The sequence below is a fragment of the Miscanthus floridulus genome, chromosome 16 (assembly GCF_019320115.1).
Source record: "Miscanthus floridulus cultivar M001 chromosome 16, ASM1932011v1, whole genome shotgun sequence".
Lineage (NCBI taxonomy): Eukaryota > Viridiplantae > Streptophyta > Magnoliopsida > Poales > Poaceae > Miscanthus > Miscanthus floridulus.
The window spans coordinates 4317833-4333922 of NC_089595.1; the positions used below are offsets into that span (position 1 = coordinate 4317833).

General features: G+C 45.9%; 1 pseudogene; it reads right to left on the reverse strand.

Moving 5' to 3' along the window:
- Nucleotides 1-7286: 7286 nt before the first annotated feature.
- Nucleotides 7287-15189, reverse strand: LOC136510170 (uncharacterized; annotated as a pseudogene).
- Between the last annotated feature and the right edge of the window lie 901 nt (nt 15190-16090).

Consider the following 16090-nt stretch of genomic DNA (forward strand, 5'->3'; position numbering starts at 1 on the left):
TGCTCGAACCTCGCCAGCTACACTAGGATCTCCTTGGTGCTCGGACGTTGCTAGCTACGCCGGGGACTCCACGACGCTCGGACCTCACCAACGGCGTCGGGGACTCCTCGATGTTCAGACCTCGCCAGCGACGCTGAGGACTCCTCAGTGTTCGGACCTCGCTAGCTACGCCGGGGACTCCTCGGTGCTCGGACGTCGCCAGCGATGCCAGGGACTCCTCGGTGCTCGGACATCGCTAGCTACGCCGGGGACTCCTCGGTGCTCGGACCTCGCCAGCTACACCGGGATCTCCTCAGTGCTCGGACATCGCCAGCTATGCTGGGATCTCCTCGGTGCTCGATCATCGTGAGCTACGCCGGGATCTCTTCGGTGCTCGTACATTGCCAGCTACGTCGGGGACTCCTCGGTGCTCAGACCTCACCAGCAACGCTGAGGACTCCTCGGTGCTCGGACGTCGCCAGCTATGTCGGGAACTCCTCAGCGCTCGGAGCTCGCCAGCGACGCCGGGAAGTCCTCGGTGCTCGGATATCACCAGCGACGTCAGGGACTCCTCGCTCCTTGGTGCTCGGACATCGCCAGCGACACCGGGGACTCCTCGCTCTTCGATGCTCGGACATCGCCAATGACACCGGGGACTCCTCACTCCTCGGTGCTCGGACATCGCCAGCGACGCCGGGGACTCCTCGCTCCTCGGTGCTCGGACATCGCCGGCGATGCCGGAGACTCCTTGCTCCTCGGTGCTAGGACATTGCCAACGACACCAGGGACTCCTCGCACCTCGGTGCTCGGATATTGCCAGAGACGTCGAGGACTCCTCGCTCCTCAGTGCTCGAACATCGCTGGCGACACCAGGGACTCCTCGGTGCTCAAACATCGCTAGCGACGCCAGGGACTCCTTGCTCTTCGGTGCTCGGACATCGCCAGCGACGCCGGGGACTCCTCACTCCTCGGTCCTCGGATATCGCCAGCGACAGTCGGGGACTCCTCGCTCCTCAGTGCTCGAACATCGCTAGCGATGCTAGGGACTCCTCGCTCCTCGGTGCTCAGACATCATCAACGACGCCTAGGAACTCCTCGCTCTTTGGTACTCGAACATCGTCAGCGACGCCTGGGGACTCCATTGCTACTCGGATCTTGCTACGTCTCGTCGGTGTGCTATCAAGCTGCTCCATGCTGTTCAGGATTAGGGTGTTGATCTTGTGTAGCACGTCTGGGGTCTTGATACACGCATGTTAGACGATGTCGGCAAGCTTTCAGACTTCTTTTTCTTTGACCCTGCTACAAGATTTATTCTTCATCTTCCTACAGGCTCGGGGACTAAGTGGGCACACTTCACCTTGCGGTGAATGTGTGCTTTTCTCATCTTTAGGCTACGCCCGGGACTGGCTGTCTACTCGGCTGGTCCTCTACTTTCTGACCCTGGCACCACATGACTATGTCACCTGCTATCAGGCTCGAGGAACTAGCTATGGGGGTACGGCCCCCTGTATCCACAAGACAAGACATGGGCTGCACCATCAGGGGTGGCCCAGCCCACAAGATCAAGGCATGCACGGCGCTACTCGGCGTGCACCGCAAGCTATTGTATAGTACCAAATAGGATACTTTGCTTGTAACCCTGCCCCTCCAGAGTACATAAGGAGAGGCAGGGGTCCCCTAGTGGATAGATCCATCTAGATCAATACATCTCATACTCAATACAATACACCAAAGACACAGGATATAGGGTATTATGTCGATCAGATGGCACGAACCTATCTAAATCGCTAGTCTTTGCGCCTTGTGTCATCATCCGGTTCCTAATTACGCGCACCCCCACCGACAAATCTACCTTCGTGGGATACCCCTCGGAGGACTGCCGACGATATTCTATCGACATGAACCCCATGATATATTTGTTGAGTACGACATGTACTTACGCTTGCTTTATTTTTTACATATTTGGATAAAAATCTCAGATGGGTACCAGATTGCTAGAGTTTGAAGGAATTAGGCGTGTGATCAACCAGTCAATTGTCCCTGTGGAATTGGAGTCTTCACCCGAAGATCAGAGTTGTCTTTTCGATGTTTGGTGTCTAAGGTTATATCCTTTATACTAAGTACTTTATATATTGAGCATTGTCTTTCGATATTACCCTAATTTGTAGATATACGTGAGATTTGACTTCCTGGGCTCACATATGGTGCGTATCTGGTTTTGTTCCTTAAAACCGGGTGCTACAGGATGCATCCTTAGATTTCCATATAACTCAACTATGGCTTCTCAGGGGTTGTAAAACACACTAATCTCGGGAGGATACCTAACTGTCCCATCTCATAATCCTGGATGACACCACATCATCCCATCATATAATCTCAGACGATACCGAATCATCCCAACACAATAGTGCCGATGATACCAAATGATCAAAATAAATAATAATAATTATATGGGCTCAAACGCGGCCAAGTCAAGTGTAACACCCTAAAATTTGCTTCTTTTTGAAATAGGGTTAAAATGATTTAATTTGGTATTTTTGTGCTCATGAAAACATAGGTAAATAATCATTTTTATTAAATTAAAATTTAACATAAGGCGTAGCTACATTTTTGTGCATTCATGCCATTGCATTTTGTTTATTATGATGAGTGGTTTGATCCAAATTCAAATTTATTTCAAATGTTTTTAAAAATGGATTTGAAAATCAAATTCAGAAAAAGAAAAAATTCTCTCTCCTTTCCAGCCCAACTAGGCCCAAGCCGCACTGGCCTAGCTGCCCGCGCTGCGCCGCTTTCACTCTCTTCCGCGCAGTCATCGATAAGTGGGGCCCGCCTATCAGCGTCCTCTCCGTCTTCTACATTGTGTCGTGTCCGCATCGGACTCCACCGCCGCAGAGTCCACCACTGCTCCATATCATCGCCCTGCATTGTTCCCCACACCGCTTTCCTCCCCATAAATAGCAGGCCGTGTCCGTCGCATCCACCCTAGGACTCGCCTCCCCTCGCATAACTCTAGCGCAACCGCCGCCTTCATCAAGTTTGACCTAGCCGCCATCGTCGGACGCTCGTCCTAGTTGCCTGTGGCGCTCGGCAACCTGGCATACCGTGCCTAGTGTGCCCTACTTTGCCCAGATGATTCCAATCGATTTGGTGCATCCACATATTACGAACCTCATCAGATCATCGCCCTTCTGGCCGCTCCAAGCTGCTGTCATCGATCTTTGGTTCTCATCCAGTTGAGCACACCAGTCATCTATCAACGCCATCTGCTGCTGACTACTGGTGAGCACCTGCATGTCCTCGTCCCTCTCTCCTCTATCGTCTATATCATGCCCTAAGCCATGTATGCTATCTGTTTCCCTAACGTGCCCTGCATCCTACCGATCTCTAGCCGCAAGCCTCGAACCATGGTATGAAGCTGCTCATCCTCTCAATTATTTGTCTGGCGTCATCTACAGGTTCATCAACTAGAGCTGTTGTGCCCGACGCTGCCTATTGGTGGCTAGCGGACCAGGTCCATGAAAATCGTGAATACATGTAGGACGTCCAGAGGCCCTGCCGGCTGCCGCGGGACCGCTGACGGAGGGGCACGACTAGGCAAAGCTCTCACCGCGGGCTCTTCTTATCGTCTGAGGCGAGCATGCTGTCATCTATGCCTGTTCGTTTGTCTTCAGCCATGGTGAGAATCTCATGTATCCCCGCACGATCTGTTCTCTACAACACCGTCACTAGCTTTTGCGCCTATACGTGTCTTCAGTAAAAGATCGCATCGTTGCCCTGTAGTTCAAGCAAAGCAAGCAGCTACCTCCTGCCTGTTCTGCGAGCTGTCCTATTTGCCATCACCAGCAGCAATCAGAGGCCAAACCGGCTGTCAGCTAAGCAAATAGCACTTTCCTACAAGCACGTGACTGGCCAAAGGAATGTCCAAGCACAGTACGTTATACTTTTCTTCGAATCATCTGCTCTCCTTGATAACCCGATATCTAAAGCTAATTCCATCAAAAACAATCATTCATTGTTGGTTCATTTTAGCTTAGAATTTGTATGTTACGCTCTTGTCAATATAATTTACGTGTTAGTTTTTGACAGTTATCATTCTACATATTTATACATTTATGATTAAATGTTAATTTGGTTAATATGTATGCAGCTAGTTTTATAATTAAAAGCAACACAGTAAACATTGATCTTTCGCAAATAAACACTAATTTGATTCATGATAACTTGTATGTTTCTAATTATTACTTGGTAGCGTGCCCGTGCGTTGATATGGGACAACTAAATCTTCTTTACTAAAAAGACACGGATCGCATGATAAGATAACAATACTGTTAAATTAAATACCAATGTTAAAGTGACATTTAATTCAAAAAGCAAAGTTCATGAAATTAACACAGTCACGGAGGGCGCGGCGTCGCAGGCTCACAAACTCTACTGTATAGACTTTTTCGTGATATGGCTAAGATAATATTTTATATCGGCAGAAAGAATTCTCCGATATCCATTTCTTTCATGCGCCAATAAATCCATGAATAAGTTCCGCTGCATCTCTATATAATCCTGTACACACAGGTTCGAGTATATATGTAAATATTAGTGCCTGTCACATGGATAATACTGCGTGTCTTAAAAAATCTCTCATAAAATTTTAAAACAAAGTATGTTATACTCACCATATAAATATGTGTGGCTTTAGGACTATTCTACATAGACATATATTGTAGAATAAGTTATCCACATGAGTGTCTGTTCCAAGATGTTGAATTAGGTGTTGTAATTCTTAATTTCGACACATTTTTCAGGTCAAGGCAACCAATGGTGACACTTTTCTTAGTGGTGCAAAATTTTATGGTGCACCTCTTGACTATCTGAGTAAGGACAAATTAGCACTGAAAGGCTCAGAAAAGCTACTGAGAAGGCCAAGGTTGAGTTTTCCTCCACTATGCATACTAAAACATATGTCCCCGTTTATCATTGTCGATGCTTTTCATGCAAAGCAATTCAACATTACCATGATCAGATATAAGTTTGAGTCTCTTGTGAGCAATCTCATAGAGGGACTCTCATCAATTATGTGATTTGTCTCAAGGATATTGGCAGGACGATGGACCCATATTGGAATGTCGCACCAAAAAGTGTTCATGTTTTGTCCACGATTTATTTTCCATGAATACATGCGGGTACTATGATAACACTAACTACACCAAATGAAAGATTAGAGAGAATTTGCATTGCCTCCAGAAGGATTTATTTATTAAGATCTTTGGACTCTACAGGTAGTTTTGAAATACCTGTTTTCTTGACTTTGTGAATTTACCCCTATGATTTCAAAACGAAGCACCAGTTTGTCCCTGCTCCGTCATCCACCCCTAACGATGTTAAACTTTGTACAAAAGGACATGAATGACCATGCGATTTTGCCCCTGTTTGTTATGCCTAATTGTGATTTTACCCTAATTTAAAATTAGACTTTTTTATTGTATGCTGACAATTAATTAAATTTGGTCAAACATATTTGGTACAACTTGCAATTATTTGAACTCAGATTTAATATTGATAAATATTCAAAATTTTGGGACCAAATGGTTCATAATGATGACAGATGTAACGCCATAAGAAATATTTCGATATAATCTTTTGTGTGAGACCAAAAATCTTCAATGCATAAGAATGCATGTAGAACATCGATTAACAAATTGTATAATTAAATGCATGCACTAATAACCGTGTCACAATCTGTCTCCGTAGGAAGACAAGGAGGCTGTACCTATAGCTGTGCGGAACACTCCAAGGGCAAGCTGTCAGAGCAAGATAGGAAGTCGTCGGCCATTCCCGACGAGCCGTGAAGCAAGGCGCCGGCGTGGCCATCCTTGCGGTGCTGTGCGGAAGAGCAAGCGTACACGAGTGCTAGTCTGGCGCCGGTGCGCGCGCCTGGGTCCGGCAGCTTGGCCGTGGCCACGTGCACGAGCCAGCAGGTCGGCCCCGTGGTGGCTCCTCGCCGTCGGCGCGGGCGCGGGAGGGCGATGGCTCTAGGTCGTAGGCAGCACCAGCACAACCGCCGCGTCGGCAGCGCCATCCGAACGCGACGCCTCCACCTTCCTCTGCTTCTGCGATCCTGACCAGAGAGATCTCAGCAACGGTGACCAGAGAGTAGAGCTCTTCCTTGGCATCTTCCTCATCATTCCTCTTGCGTGCGATCCTAACGCGGACGCGCCTCGGCACACTCCGGATACCACTGCTCCAGACGTGCTTGTTGAGCTTCACATCGATCCTGACGTCCGTGGTGCCCATTGGGGGCTTTCTTCTTGGGCCTTGTTTAGTTGGTGAAATTTTTTGGGAAATGGTACTGTAGCACTTTCGTTGTTATTTGTCAATTAGTGTCCAATCATAGTCTAATTAGGCTTAAAAGATTCATCTCGTGAATTTCGTCTAAACTGTGTAATTAGTTTTATTTTTTATTTATATTTAATGCTTCATGCATGCGTCTAAAGATTCGATGTGACCGGGAATCTTGAAAAATTTTGCAAAATTTTAGAAACTAAACAGGCACTTGAAGGTGGTGCAGGAAATCAGGATGAGCTGCCAGTTATTGATAATTGGTTTGAAACAAGTGGCATATCAGCATATATGTAATCTATATGTAGACTGGAGAAACATTGTGCAAGGACGGAGAACATGAAAAATCATATCAGAGATAAAGCATAAAAAATTGAACAAGACAAAGGACTAATGAAACACAGAAAGTGAAAGGACATCCAATGGTCCTGTGCTGCCCCTTGTGCTCTACTAAAAGCATGTGCAAACAACCATCCAGCTTATGAAACACAAGTGAAAAGACAGTGTAATCAAGGAACGTAGGGCACAAACGACAGCAGCACACTTGTACAACACAGGATGCAGCTTCAAAGCATGATTCACAATCAAGGTTTTTTTTATCGGCCGAAATTCATGGAAATTTTCGAAATTTTCGTTCTATCCACAGGGTCCGATAAAATTTGACATCGTCCAAATTTTTCCCTTCTTTCTTCCTCCCACACAGACAACCCAAATTCAGCCGTGCGACGGCTCCACACTATAATGTTTTATTCTTGTATTTATATGTGAACAAGTGATGTTTAATAGCTTAGGAATAGTTTCAAATCAAATTCTACGAATTTTTTTTAAAACAATTTGAATTTTTTTTAATTTGGTCCGATATTTCCGATATATCATGCTTATCCTATTTATCCATGAGCCCCGATAAATTTTTATTTCCGATAATGAAAACCTTGTTCACAATTCAGAAGACCCCACAAAAACAAAAACTACATATTCAAACAAGGAGTTGCAACATAATCAGAGCGCAAGTCCAATTGCAGCACACTAGCACGGAAGGTGATCGATTAGAGTCTCCTGGACGGCGGCAATCACATTCACATGACCATCTCGGCCGGCGGCAGCAGCGCCAGGTTGAGGTCCAGCCCCAGGCCCACGGGCGGCGCCGCGTCGAACACCACAGACAACGACGACAAACCAGAGCAGCTTCACTCCTCCTCGCTCTTTGTCGGCAGCAACTGCAGCAGTGCCGGCGTCACGGCCGCCGTCGGGTCCATGAACAGCTGGTACGTGTTTGCGGCCGCCACCAAAGCCGGCAGCGCGAGGCTGAGGTCCAGCGACGGGGCCGGCGGCACTGCAACCGCCACCGTAACCGCCGCCAGCGACTCCTGCGGCGGCAGCAGGGAGCACGAGGAGGACGACGACGACAACGACGACTCGTACACCACGGCGCTCCCGCTCGCGCTCGCCGCTGGAGCCTCCACCAGCGCCATCGGCTCCGGGGCGGCGGGGTAGTTGGTGGTATCGCCGGGTCCGCGGAGCCTGCGCGCGGCGGCAGCGTACGCCCGCGCCACCTGCTCGGGCGTGTCAAAGGTGCCCAGCCACAAGCGCGCCTTCCGCACGGGTCCCGGATCTCCGCCGCGTACCGGCCCCACGGCCGCTTCCGCACACCGTGGCCGGCGAGGAGGCCGCGCGCTCGCACTGCACACGGATGTCGTGGCCTGCCGCCTTGCAGCCCGGCCGTGCGGCCGCCGCGCCCGCCCACCCTGCAGCCCAACCGCGCGTCAGGGCGCTGCCGCCGGAGACCCGCCGCCGCCCGCTCCCGGTCCCGCACCCGGAGTAGCAGTCGCGCGCCGCATGCCCGCTCTGCGCCGCCGGACGCCCGCACCGCCCGCGCCGCCCGCTCCCTCTCCGATGTGTTTTGGAGGAGTCGAGGAACAGCCTGGAAGGGATAAGGGGCAGCATAGGTATTTGGTCTTTTCTTTTCAGGTTTAGAATTTTTTTAATTCATTTATTCACTAGGATCAGACGGACATCCAAAGTAGGGGTAGATGAATAGTTCAGTTCAAAATAACAAGGGCAAAAACACAAAGTTGAAAAAACAGAGGTAAAATCACAATTGAAGTACTGGACAAGGCCAAGAACACAATTTTCCCATATATATAATATTCAATACAAGAATAATCTATGCATGATCTTCTTGAAAGATTTCTGTAGTGTAAAGACATCTTCATTTTTCATGTATGCCCGTGCTAACGCTACAGTAAAACAAAAGGACAATATATCAATTAAAAAATAAAAACAAAACTCATGCTCAAAATCAAAGAGATAAATTATGGATGCTTGAATTTTGTCATCCATTATCTACCGGTGTGCCTATAAAATAGACTGAATAAACAATTAAACATAGATAGAAAACTAAATTAATGAAAGGATCATTGCAAGACATCAATCATCTCATAGCTTCAGATAATATCGTAAAGCTACTAAAAACTATAATCGTGCCCTCACCTCAAACATTGTCCAGATAAATAGATTACAATGAAAGAAATAGATATCGAAGATTTCTTCCTACCAATATAAAATATTATCTTAGCTGTATCATGGAAAGGTCTATAAAGTAGAGTTTGTGAGCCTGCGACGCCGCGCACTCCGTGACTATGTTAAATTCATAAACTTTGCTTTTTGGATTAAATGTCACTTTAACGTTGGTATTTACTTTTTACAGTATTGTTATCTTATTGTGCGATCCATGTGTTTTAATATAAAATGTTAATTATCCCGTAGCAATGTATGGACAAGCTACCTAGTGAAAGGAGGAAAAAGTTGTCCCTTTTGTAAATGCAAAGAGGGGAAGTAATTAAATATAGACAGATTTGACAAGGTTCTCAGAAATGCAAAGAGGTTCTTTTTGTCTTAATTCTCTTTCCTTCTGTGTAAATTCTCTTTCCTTTTGCTCGTTCCCATGTATGCTGGTGCATGCAAACATGCAATGTGTATATGGATAGCATAATAATTTTCTACTTCCTATTTTGCCATGATTCCTCTATCACATGACAAGCAATATTCAATCAAGGAGATGTCGTGGGATCGCAGGCGTGGGCAGACGGACGAACCAAAATAAATATCGCACCAAAAAATGTCCACACTTTGTTCTTTTTAGTTGTAGGAGATAACTTGGTTAGTTTAAACTTGTTTCATATACAAAGATGATCACATGTTTTCTCTTTTATACTGTTATAAAGTTTAAATGGATTAAATAATATATGCACGTTCATAATTAAAATCTGATTAGTTTAACTTGGCTTTTAAAATAAATGTGATTTATATGCTTCATATGATTTTGCTCAATTAAAATGAATCAAGCATGTAGGCTTCTCTTTTATAATATATGAGATTCTGGTAAACGTTTCTTTCTAACGGTAGTTTCGTTTTCGGCGTTTCTTGCGTTCCCGTGACCATAGCAACGAGCCATCTCCTAGAACCCTTTTTATTATGATTGGTGTACTATGCTTAGCTATTTATGTTTGTTTGCTTGTCTGTTTCTGTGTGCTTGGTGTTAGCTACGAGTAGAAGAGAACCGTATGTAAGCACTTGAAACCAGAAGCTGCGGAATGGAAGACAAAGTTGAGGCTTCTCTAAGCAAGTTGCTTTGGGTGTAAAGCAAGTGCAAGGCAAGTATAGCATGGGATCTTCTTTGTTGTCCTATTCACTTTAATCATTTAATTCATGCTGCATGTGTCTACCTTGATTACCACTAAGAATTTCCTAGTACTTTGTACCTTGTGCCTTGATATATATGGGATATTGCATTGGGTAGCATGATGCTAGTGCTCAACTACAACCATGATCTTGTAACTTGACTAATGGAATATGCAATAAAAACTAAAAGATGCTTTTTAGCAACATGGAACAAGGGGGCTAGAGCATTGGGCTCACATATGGTGTGTATCTGGTTTTGTTCTTAAAACCGGGTGCTACAGCAAGGGGCTTAACATGGAAGATGGCATAGCAACCACGCCAATCGGACGATGGAAGATCACATAGCATCCATGTCTGCTCCCGATATTCTACTGCCAACACTGACCTCCTAGTAGAAATTATACTTCTATCTAATGGGGTGTGAGATAAAGTCTACCCATATAGACATGTGGCTGTACGTAATATCACACTAGGAAAGAGGGACTACAAACCGGTCCTTATGTGACCGAGGCGAGTATCTCCCAATAGGAACCCTCACTAGACGAACCTGCCAAGGTATATAACTTGTATCACACAAATTACCCCTCACTCGACCCCTATCAGGGTTTAGTCAAGTTTTACCAGTTTAAGTTGCATAGTTATTATCCTCAAGTTCATTAAGCTCATATCATATCAAGGTAGCCATTTACCATTTCATCATTAATCACATTATCATAGTCTAGCTCATAATTCATTATAATTCCATTAATTCACAATGAGGATTTAGGTATTATAAGTTAAGTTTATTAATTGGTGGAGATGGAGTGTGGAGGGTTTATGGTGGAGGCTAGCAAAGTATGGTGGTGGAAGGGGGGTGGTTATAGGGGATGGTGGTTAAAGTGGAGGGAAGGGGTAGGTGGGTGTTAGGACTTGCCTCCATTCGTAGACGATTACATCCTTGTCTGATTCCTGTACCTATTGCTCCTGTCTTCTGGGCTTCATTGGGTTCTCTCACGTCGTCTATCCTACGCGGTCTAGCATCGACAAACAAGAGCACACAAACAAGGAAATAACAAGCAAGGCATGTAAAACAAGCAAAAGCAATCAATGATCCTAGATGGGTTGGTCGTATTGGGTGATAGGCTATTATCTAGATTATCATTATTATGTCAATCTAAAGTAAGGTTTGAATAGAGGTATTCCATCTATAGGGTAGGGCTCTATGGGTTTGGTTAAGGTGGGTGGTGGGTCTTATGGAAAACCAGACCACAATATTAGGGGTTCACTATTATGTGAACCTAAAAAGAGAAAACCTGACCAAGTTTGGTCCCTTTAGGTCCACGGGGTTAGTGACACATACGCCATGCATATGTATGTGCCCAAGATTGAGTAGGTTGGAGAAAGGGCGGGATGTTAGTCATGTATAGGTGTATACCCGGGTATCGGGCATATCCATATATGTGTATATATATGGGTGGTTACTATTTTAGGTGATTGGGTACGATCATGTATATATATATTTTTTAGTATGTGTCATGGTACATGAGCATACACGAATATACGGGGTCATCTACTGCTACGGTGGTGGGTTGTCTCTACAGTTAGTATTTACATTTAAATATAGAGAAGGAAAAGCAAACAACTAGAATTTAAATGGGCGCCAAATAATGGGGCAAATGGTAGGAATAGGTAGGGCTCAAACTTAGTTGATTTTTGGTGGTGGAACCAAATAATTTGGAGTTGGGATGGAGGAGATATGAATTTTCAAATATTATACAGGAATAATATATGTGGAAAATAGGCTTGAGAATTATTTCTAGAAATTAGAATAATGGGAATGGGGTGGAAATATTTGGGTAGAATCTGGGGTGTACATAGTTTATTTAGGAATTTTCGGGGAATTTTTCTATGTAGGGAAAATAGATTTCTAACTCTCTATGTACACTTCCTGGGTGTACACAGCATTTTCTTCCTGTTGTACCCGGTTGCATGAGGTGTGTGTATGACAAGTGGGTCGACGTGTCGGTGAAAGGAAGTCACTAACACATGGGCCTTCCCTGCCTTTTCCACTTAACCGACATGGATGCCGTTGGGGTTGGGCTCGTGTCGCTGACGGAGGGAACGGAGGGGCGACGGTGATGACTTTGGCATGGTGGTGGAACAGAGCAGGGGTGTGGGGTTCATCAGAGATGGTTACACTGGTGGCAGCCTTGCATATACCTTCGATTGGGATGGCGAACGGCGCTCCTAAGAGTATCCCGTAGCTTCTAGGGTAAGAGATGGTGGTAGCGGCGGCGGCTTGCCGGTGTAGCGACAGTGGTGTGGTGGCACAGTGGTGACTCCTAGGGGCATTCTAGTGGGCGAAGGGGGGAAGCGTGGGTTGTAGCATGTGGCATGGGTGTGTAGCGGGCGTTGCGGTTAGGCTCAAATGTTTTGCGATGGTAGTGGCAAGGGCGGCGCTGCGATAGGGCTTTGCGTGGCTAGGGCAATATAGAGGGGGGTGGAGATAGCTTGGAGTGGTGAAGGAGGTGAAGGAGAGGGTTGGGGAGCTCGTCATCTATCCAAATCGACCTATGGTGCCCTAGAGGGGGTGAGCCTAGAGCTCGCTCCAATGGCGACCATGGTGTCCTGAATTGGGAGAAACGAGCTACCTCCCAGGAAAGGAGGGTAGAAGGGAGACTATGGGGGAGATGGTGTTCCTAATCTAGGCAAAACTGGCTATGGTGGTGGTTGCAGCTAGGGAGCTCGGGTTGAGATCTTTTCTGTGGTGGGAAATATCTCCCTTGGGTGAGCACTTGTCTAACTTGTCTAGCGGTGAGCTGGCCGCGTGCTGTAGCTCATGCTCATCCTCATCTGGCCAGAGAAGAGTAGGGGCCACGGCAACTTCATTACTAGCGTGCGCGTGTCAATGGGCTTTGCGGGGAGAGTTGCGGAAGGGGACAAGAGAGTGAGGCAGTTCATAGGTGGGGCTCGTGATTAGCTGTTTTGGTATGGCTGGTCGGTGGCAAGACTGTGGGATTGAGGCGGCATAGCACGACATGGGATTTGCATCATCGTCGTGAGGTAGACGACAGCGCTGATGGGTGGGGTCGTGGCGTCAGCGACGTGAGAAGGAAGGGAGCGGGCTATGGTGCGGGCTGCGCATTGGGCTGGTGAGCGGGCTACGGGGGAGAAGGGGAAGGGAACGACATGGCACGGCTACCGGTTGGGCCAGTGTGACCTAGGTCAGCCCAGGCATGGGAGGAGAGGTGGGCGACGGCTGAGGGCCAGCGAGGAAGAGAGGGAAGTTTGAGCCCGGGGTGCTTTTCTATTTTCCAATTCCTTTTCTTTTTCCTAGAAATTTAAACTAGGGTTTTTGGGTGAATTGGAATCTGAATTCTAGGTGAGTTGATGGTGGAGGGTTGGGGGAAATTTCATGGGAAGTCAAGGGATGTATTTCAACGAAATGTCAAGGAGATTATTATTTAGTGCCAAAATAAATTTTAGGCAAACGAACATGAAATCACACAATCAAGCAATCAAGCAGTTACACATTCATGCAATCGTTCAATCAAGCAAGCACTTCAAACATTCTAGCCTAAATGCATATGGTTTTGGAAAGCATTTTGTTTAAAATGGTTATGCCTATTTATACTAATCAAGTTTTAATTTGTTGTAAAGTTTTAAAAGGTTCAAATTTTTAGTGATGTTTAACATGATGCAAAAGCATGGGTGTTACAGTGTCAAGCTTCCTACTAGTAGAAATGCACACTGGCACGTCTTTGAGTTTGACCAAGTCAGAGAGCCGGTCAGACCACATAAAGTTTTGTGCAAATACAATACTGTCCTCCGGGCACTTGTAAGAGACTACATCCCGATTAAGTACAGGAAGTGGATTGAGAAAGATGATGACCTAGTGGAGGGTTCTCGAAAGTGAGAAGGATGCCATATGGGAGAACAAGTTCCCACAATATTTCACTTTCCCACCAGACTATGATAAGGAGCAAGTCAAGAAAAAAGCAAAAGAAATCATGGGTATAGCCTTCAAGACCTTCAAGGGGAAATTAGTACAAGAAATTTATCCTTGAGGGTAAAGAGCCAAATTGGGATGGTGGAGACTACACCAAGCAGAGGGACTTCTGGTAGGAATTCAAGCAATATAGAGAATCCAAGGAGTACTTGGAACTGAGCAGGAAGAATAAGGAGAACTCGCTTAAAGCAACGAATCCTCATCGCCTCAGCTCTCAGTGGCTACGCTAGTAAGATGAATGAATTTGAAAGTGAACTTGAGTAGTTGGAATGGCTTGGCGTGGAGCCTAAGACTACCGATTGGGAGCCCAGATCAATATATTACTGTATGCCGAGGGGGTACACCACGACACGGATGGGAGCATTAGTGCCACAAATCAAGCCATGAGCAACCTCGTCTAGAGGATCTTCGAGTTAACTAATGAGGGAGGCAAGGGACCCGCACTTCTGATAGGGAGAATGACGTGCTCTCCCAAGCACTCGGAAACAAGGAGTACCCTAGTCGCACTAGAGGTGTTGGTCTTGTTCCTTGGAAAATAGCATTCGAGGAAGAATCTTCCACTTGACGGAGCCAGCTCGAGGCGTGGAGCGGAGAAAGAGGCAGAGTATCTAAGGTGGCTAAAAGTGATTGAAGATAGATTCGAAAAACGGATTGATGCGAACTATTCAAGCATGAGTCAAGCAAGCTATGTAGTCCATGGGATCAGGAGTACTAGAAGAAATTGTTCCGACTAGGTTTAGCCAACAATTCAAGGGTCGCGGTAGCTAGCGGATCGACCCCACTCGACGAAGAAGAGGCCAATGCGACTCATCCAATGGACAGCATCACCAAACCCATCAATGTTAGGTTGTACATCCATCAACAATGGACAACTGACATGGTGACTGGTCGTCCAGGCCTAGGCCTACAGGAGACAGGACCATTAATGGCTGCCTAATTGCACCGGGGTATGCCCACATGAGCATTGATAGTATACTTGATAAGAAGTATAACAAGATGCACATTGATTACCCTCCACAAGAAGACAGGCAACACCTTATTTAGAACAAGGGCGCTCATGTGGCCTGGCGTAAGTGCTTACATTAAGCTTGATCACCAGTTGTCTTCGAATGGTGAGGACGGCTATGAATCTTCACCACACAGAGATGATCACTCACCATCTCCCAACAGAGGAGATCACTCTGCCTTTCCTCCTCCCTCTCCATCACCCCAAGAAGACAATAGTCTCCTTCTCTTCCTCCTCGTCCTCCTCCATCTTCATCTTCATCAGCCCTAACAAAATAGAAGACTCCTCCTCCCTCGTCATCAGCCCTGAGAAAATAGATTTCTCATCCTCCTCCTCCACGTTCGGCCGAAACAAGATCAAAGGCATCCTTGTAGCCACAGAAAGGGTCCTCGGATTTGGTCGCTAATGCTCCCAAAGTAGACCAACACAAAAAGAAAAGGGACAATCAGTGGTAGCGTTACAAACTTGATGAACCAAAATAAGCCAGAATAATGCCACAAGGAAGATGCTGTTAGATTCTGGAATCTATTTGCCGCAATGCCTAAGTGGAGGGTGTGGTCTGAATTCAATAGGCAAACAGAGAATAAGCACAATCAATTAAGAGTCAAAGAAATACACCATGAAGATCAAAGTAAGATACAAAAGATGGTCGAGGACAATCCTAGATTAACTATGGATGAGGCAACGAACATCTATTATTATTCAAAAGAATATGAGATGGCAACACCGACAATCCAGTATCAAAGAGGCAATTTTTTGGTGTCCAAGGAGGAGTATAAAAATTTGACAACATATATGCATGATTTGCATTATTATTACATGGCCCAAGCACTTGAGATGGAGCAGATGGGTTTCGAAGTTATTATCCGCAAGCTGCATGTTTTTCATTATACTCATGAAGAGAAGCACTTTGTCGGTTGGGAGTGCTTGTTTCAACTATACCAGAGATGCTCTCTTGATACACAAATATTGATGTTGTGGACTATATAAGTACCCTACTCACATGATATTATAATTAACTACTCTCTCGATACACAAATAGTTAACGACGGGACATTCTCCATGATTTATGCAGATGTGTAGCAAAATATTGCTTCAAC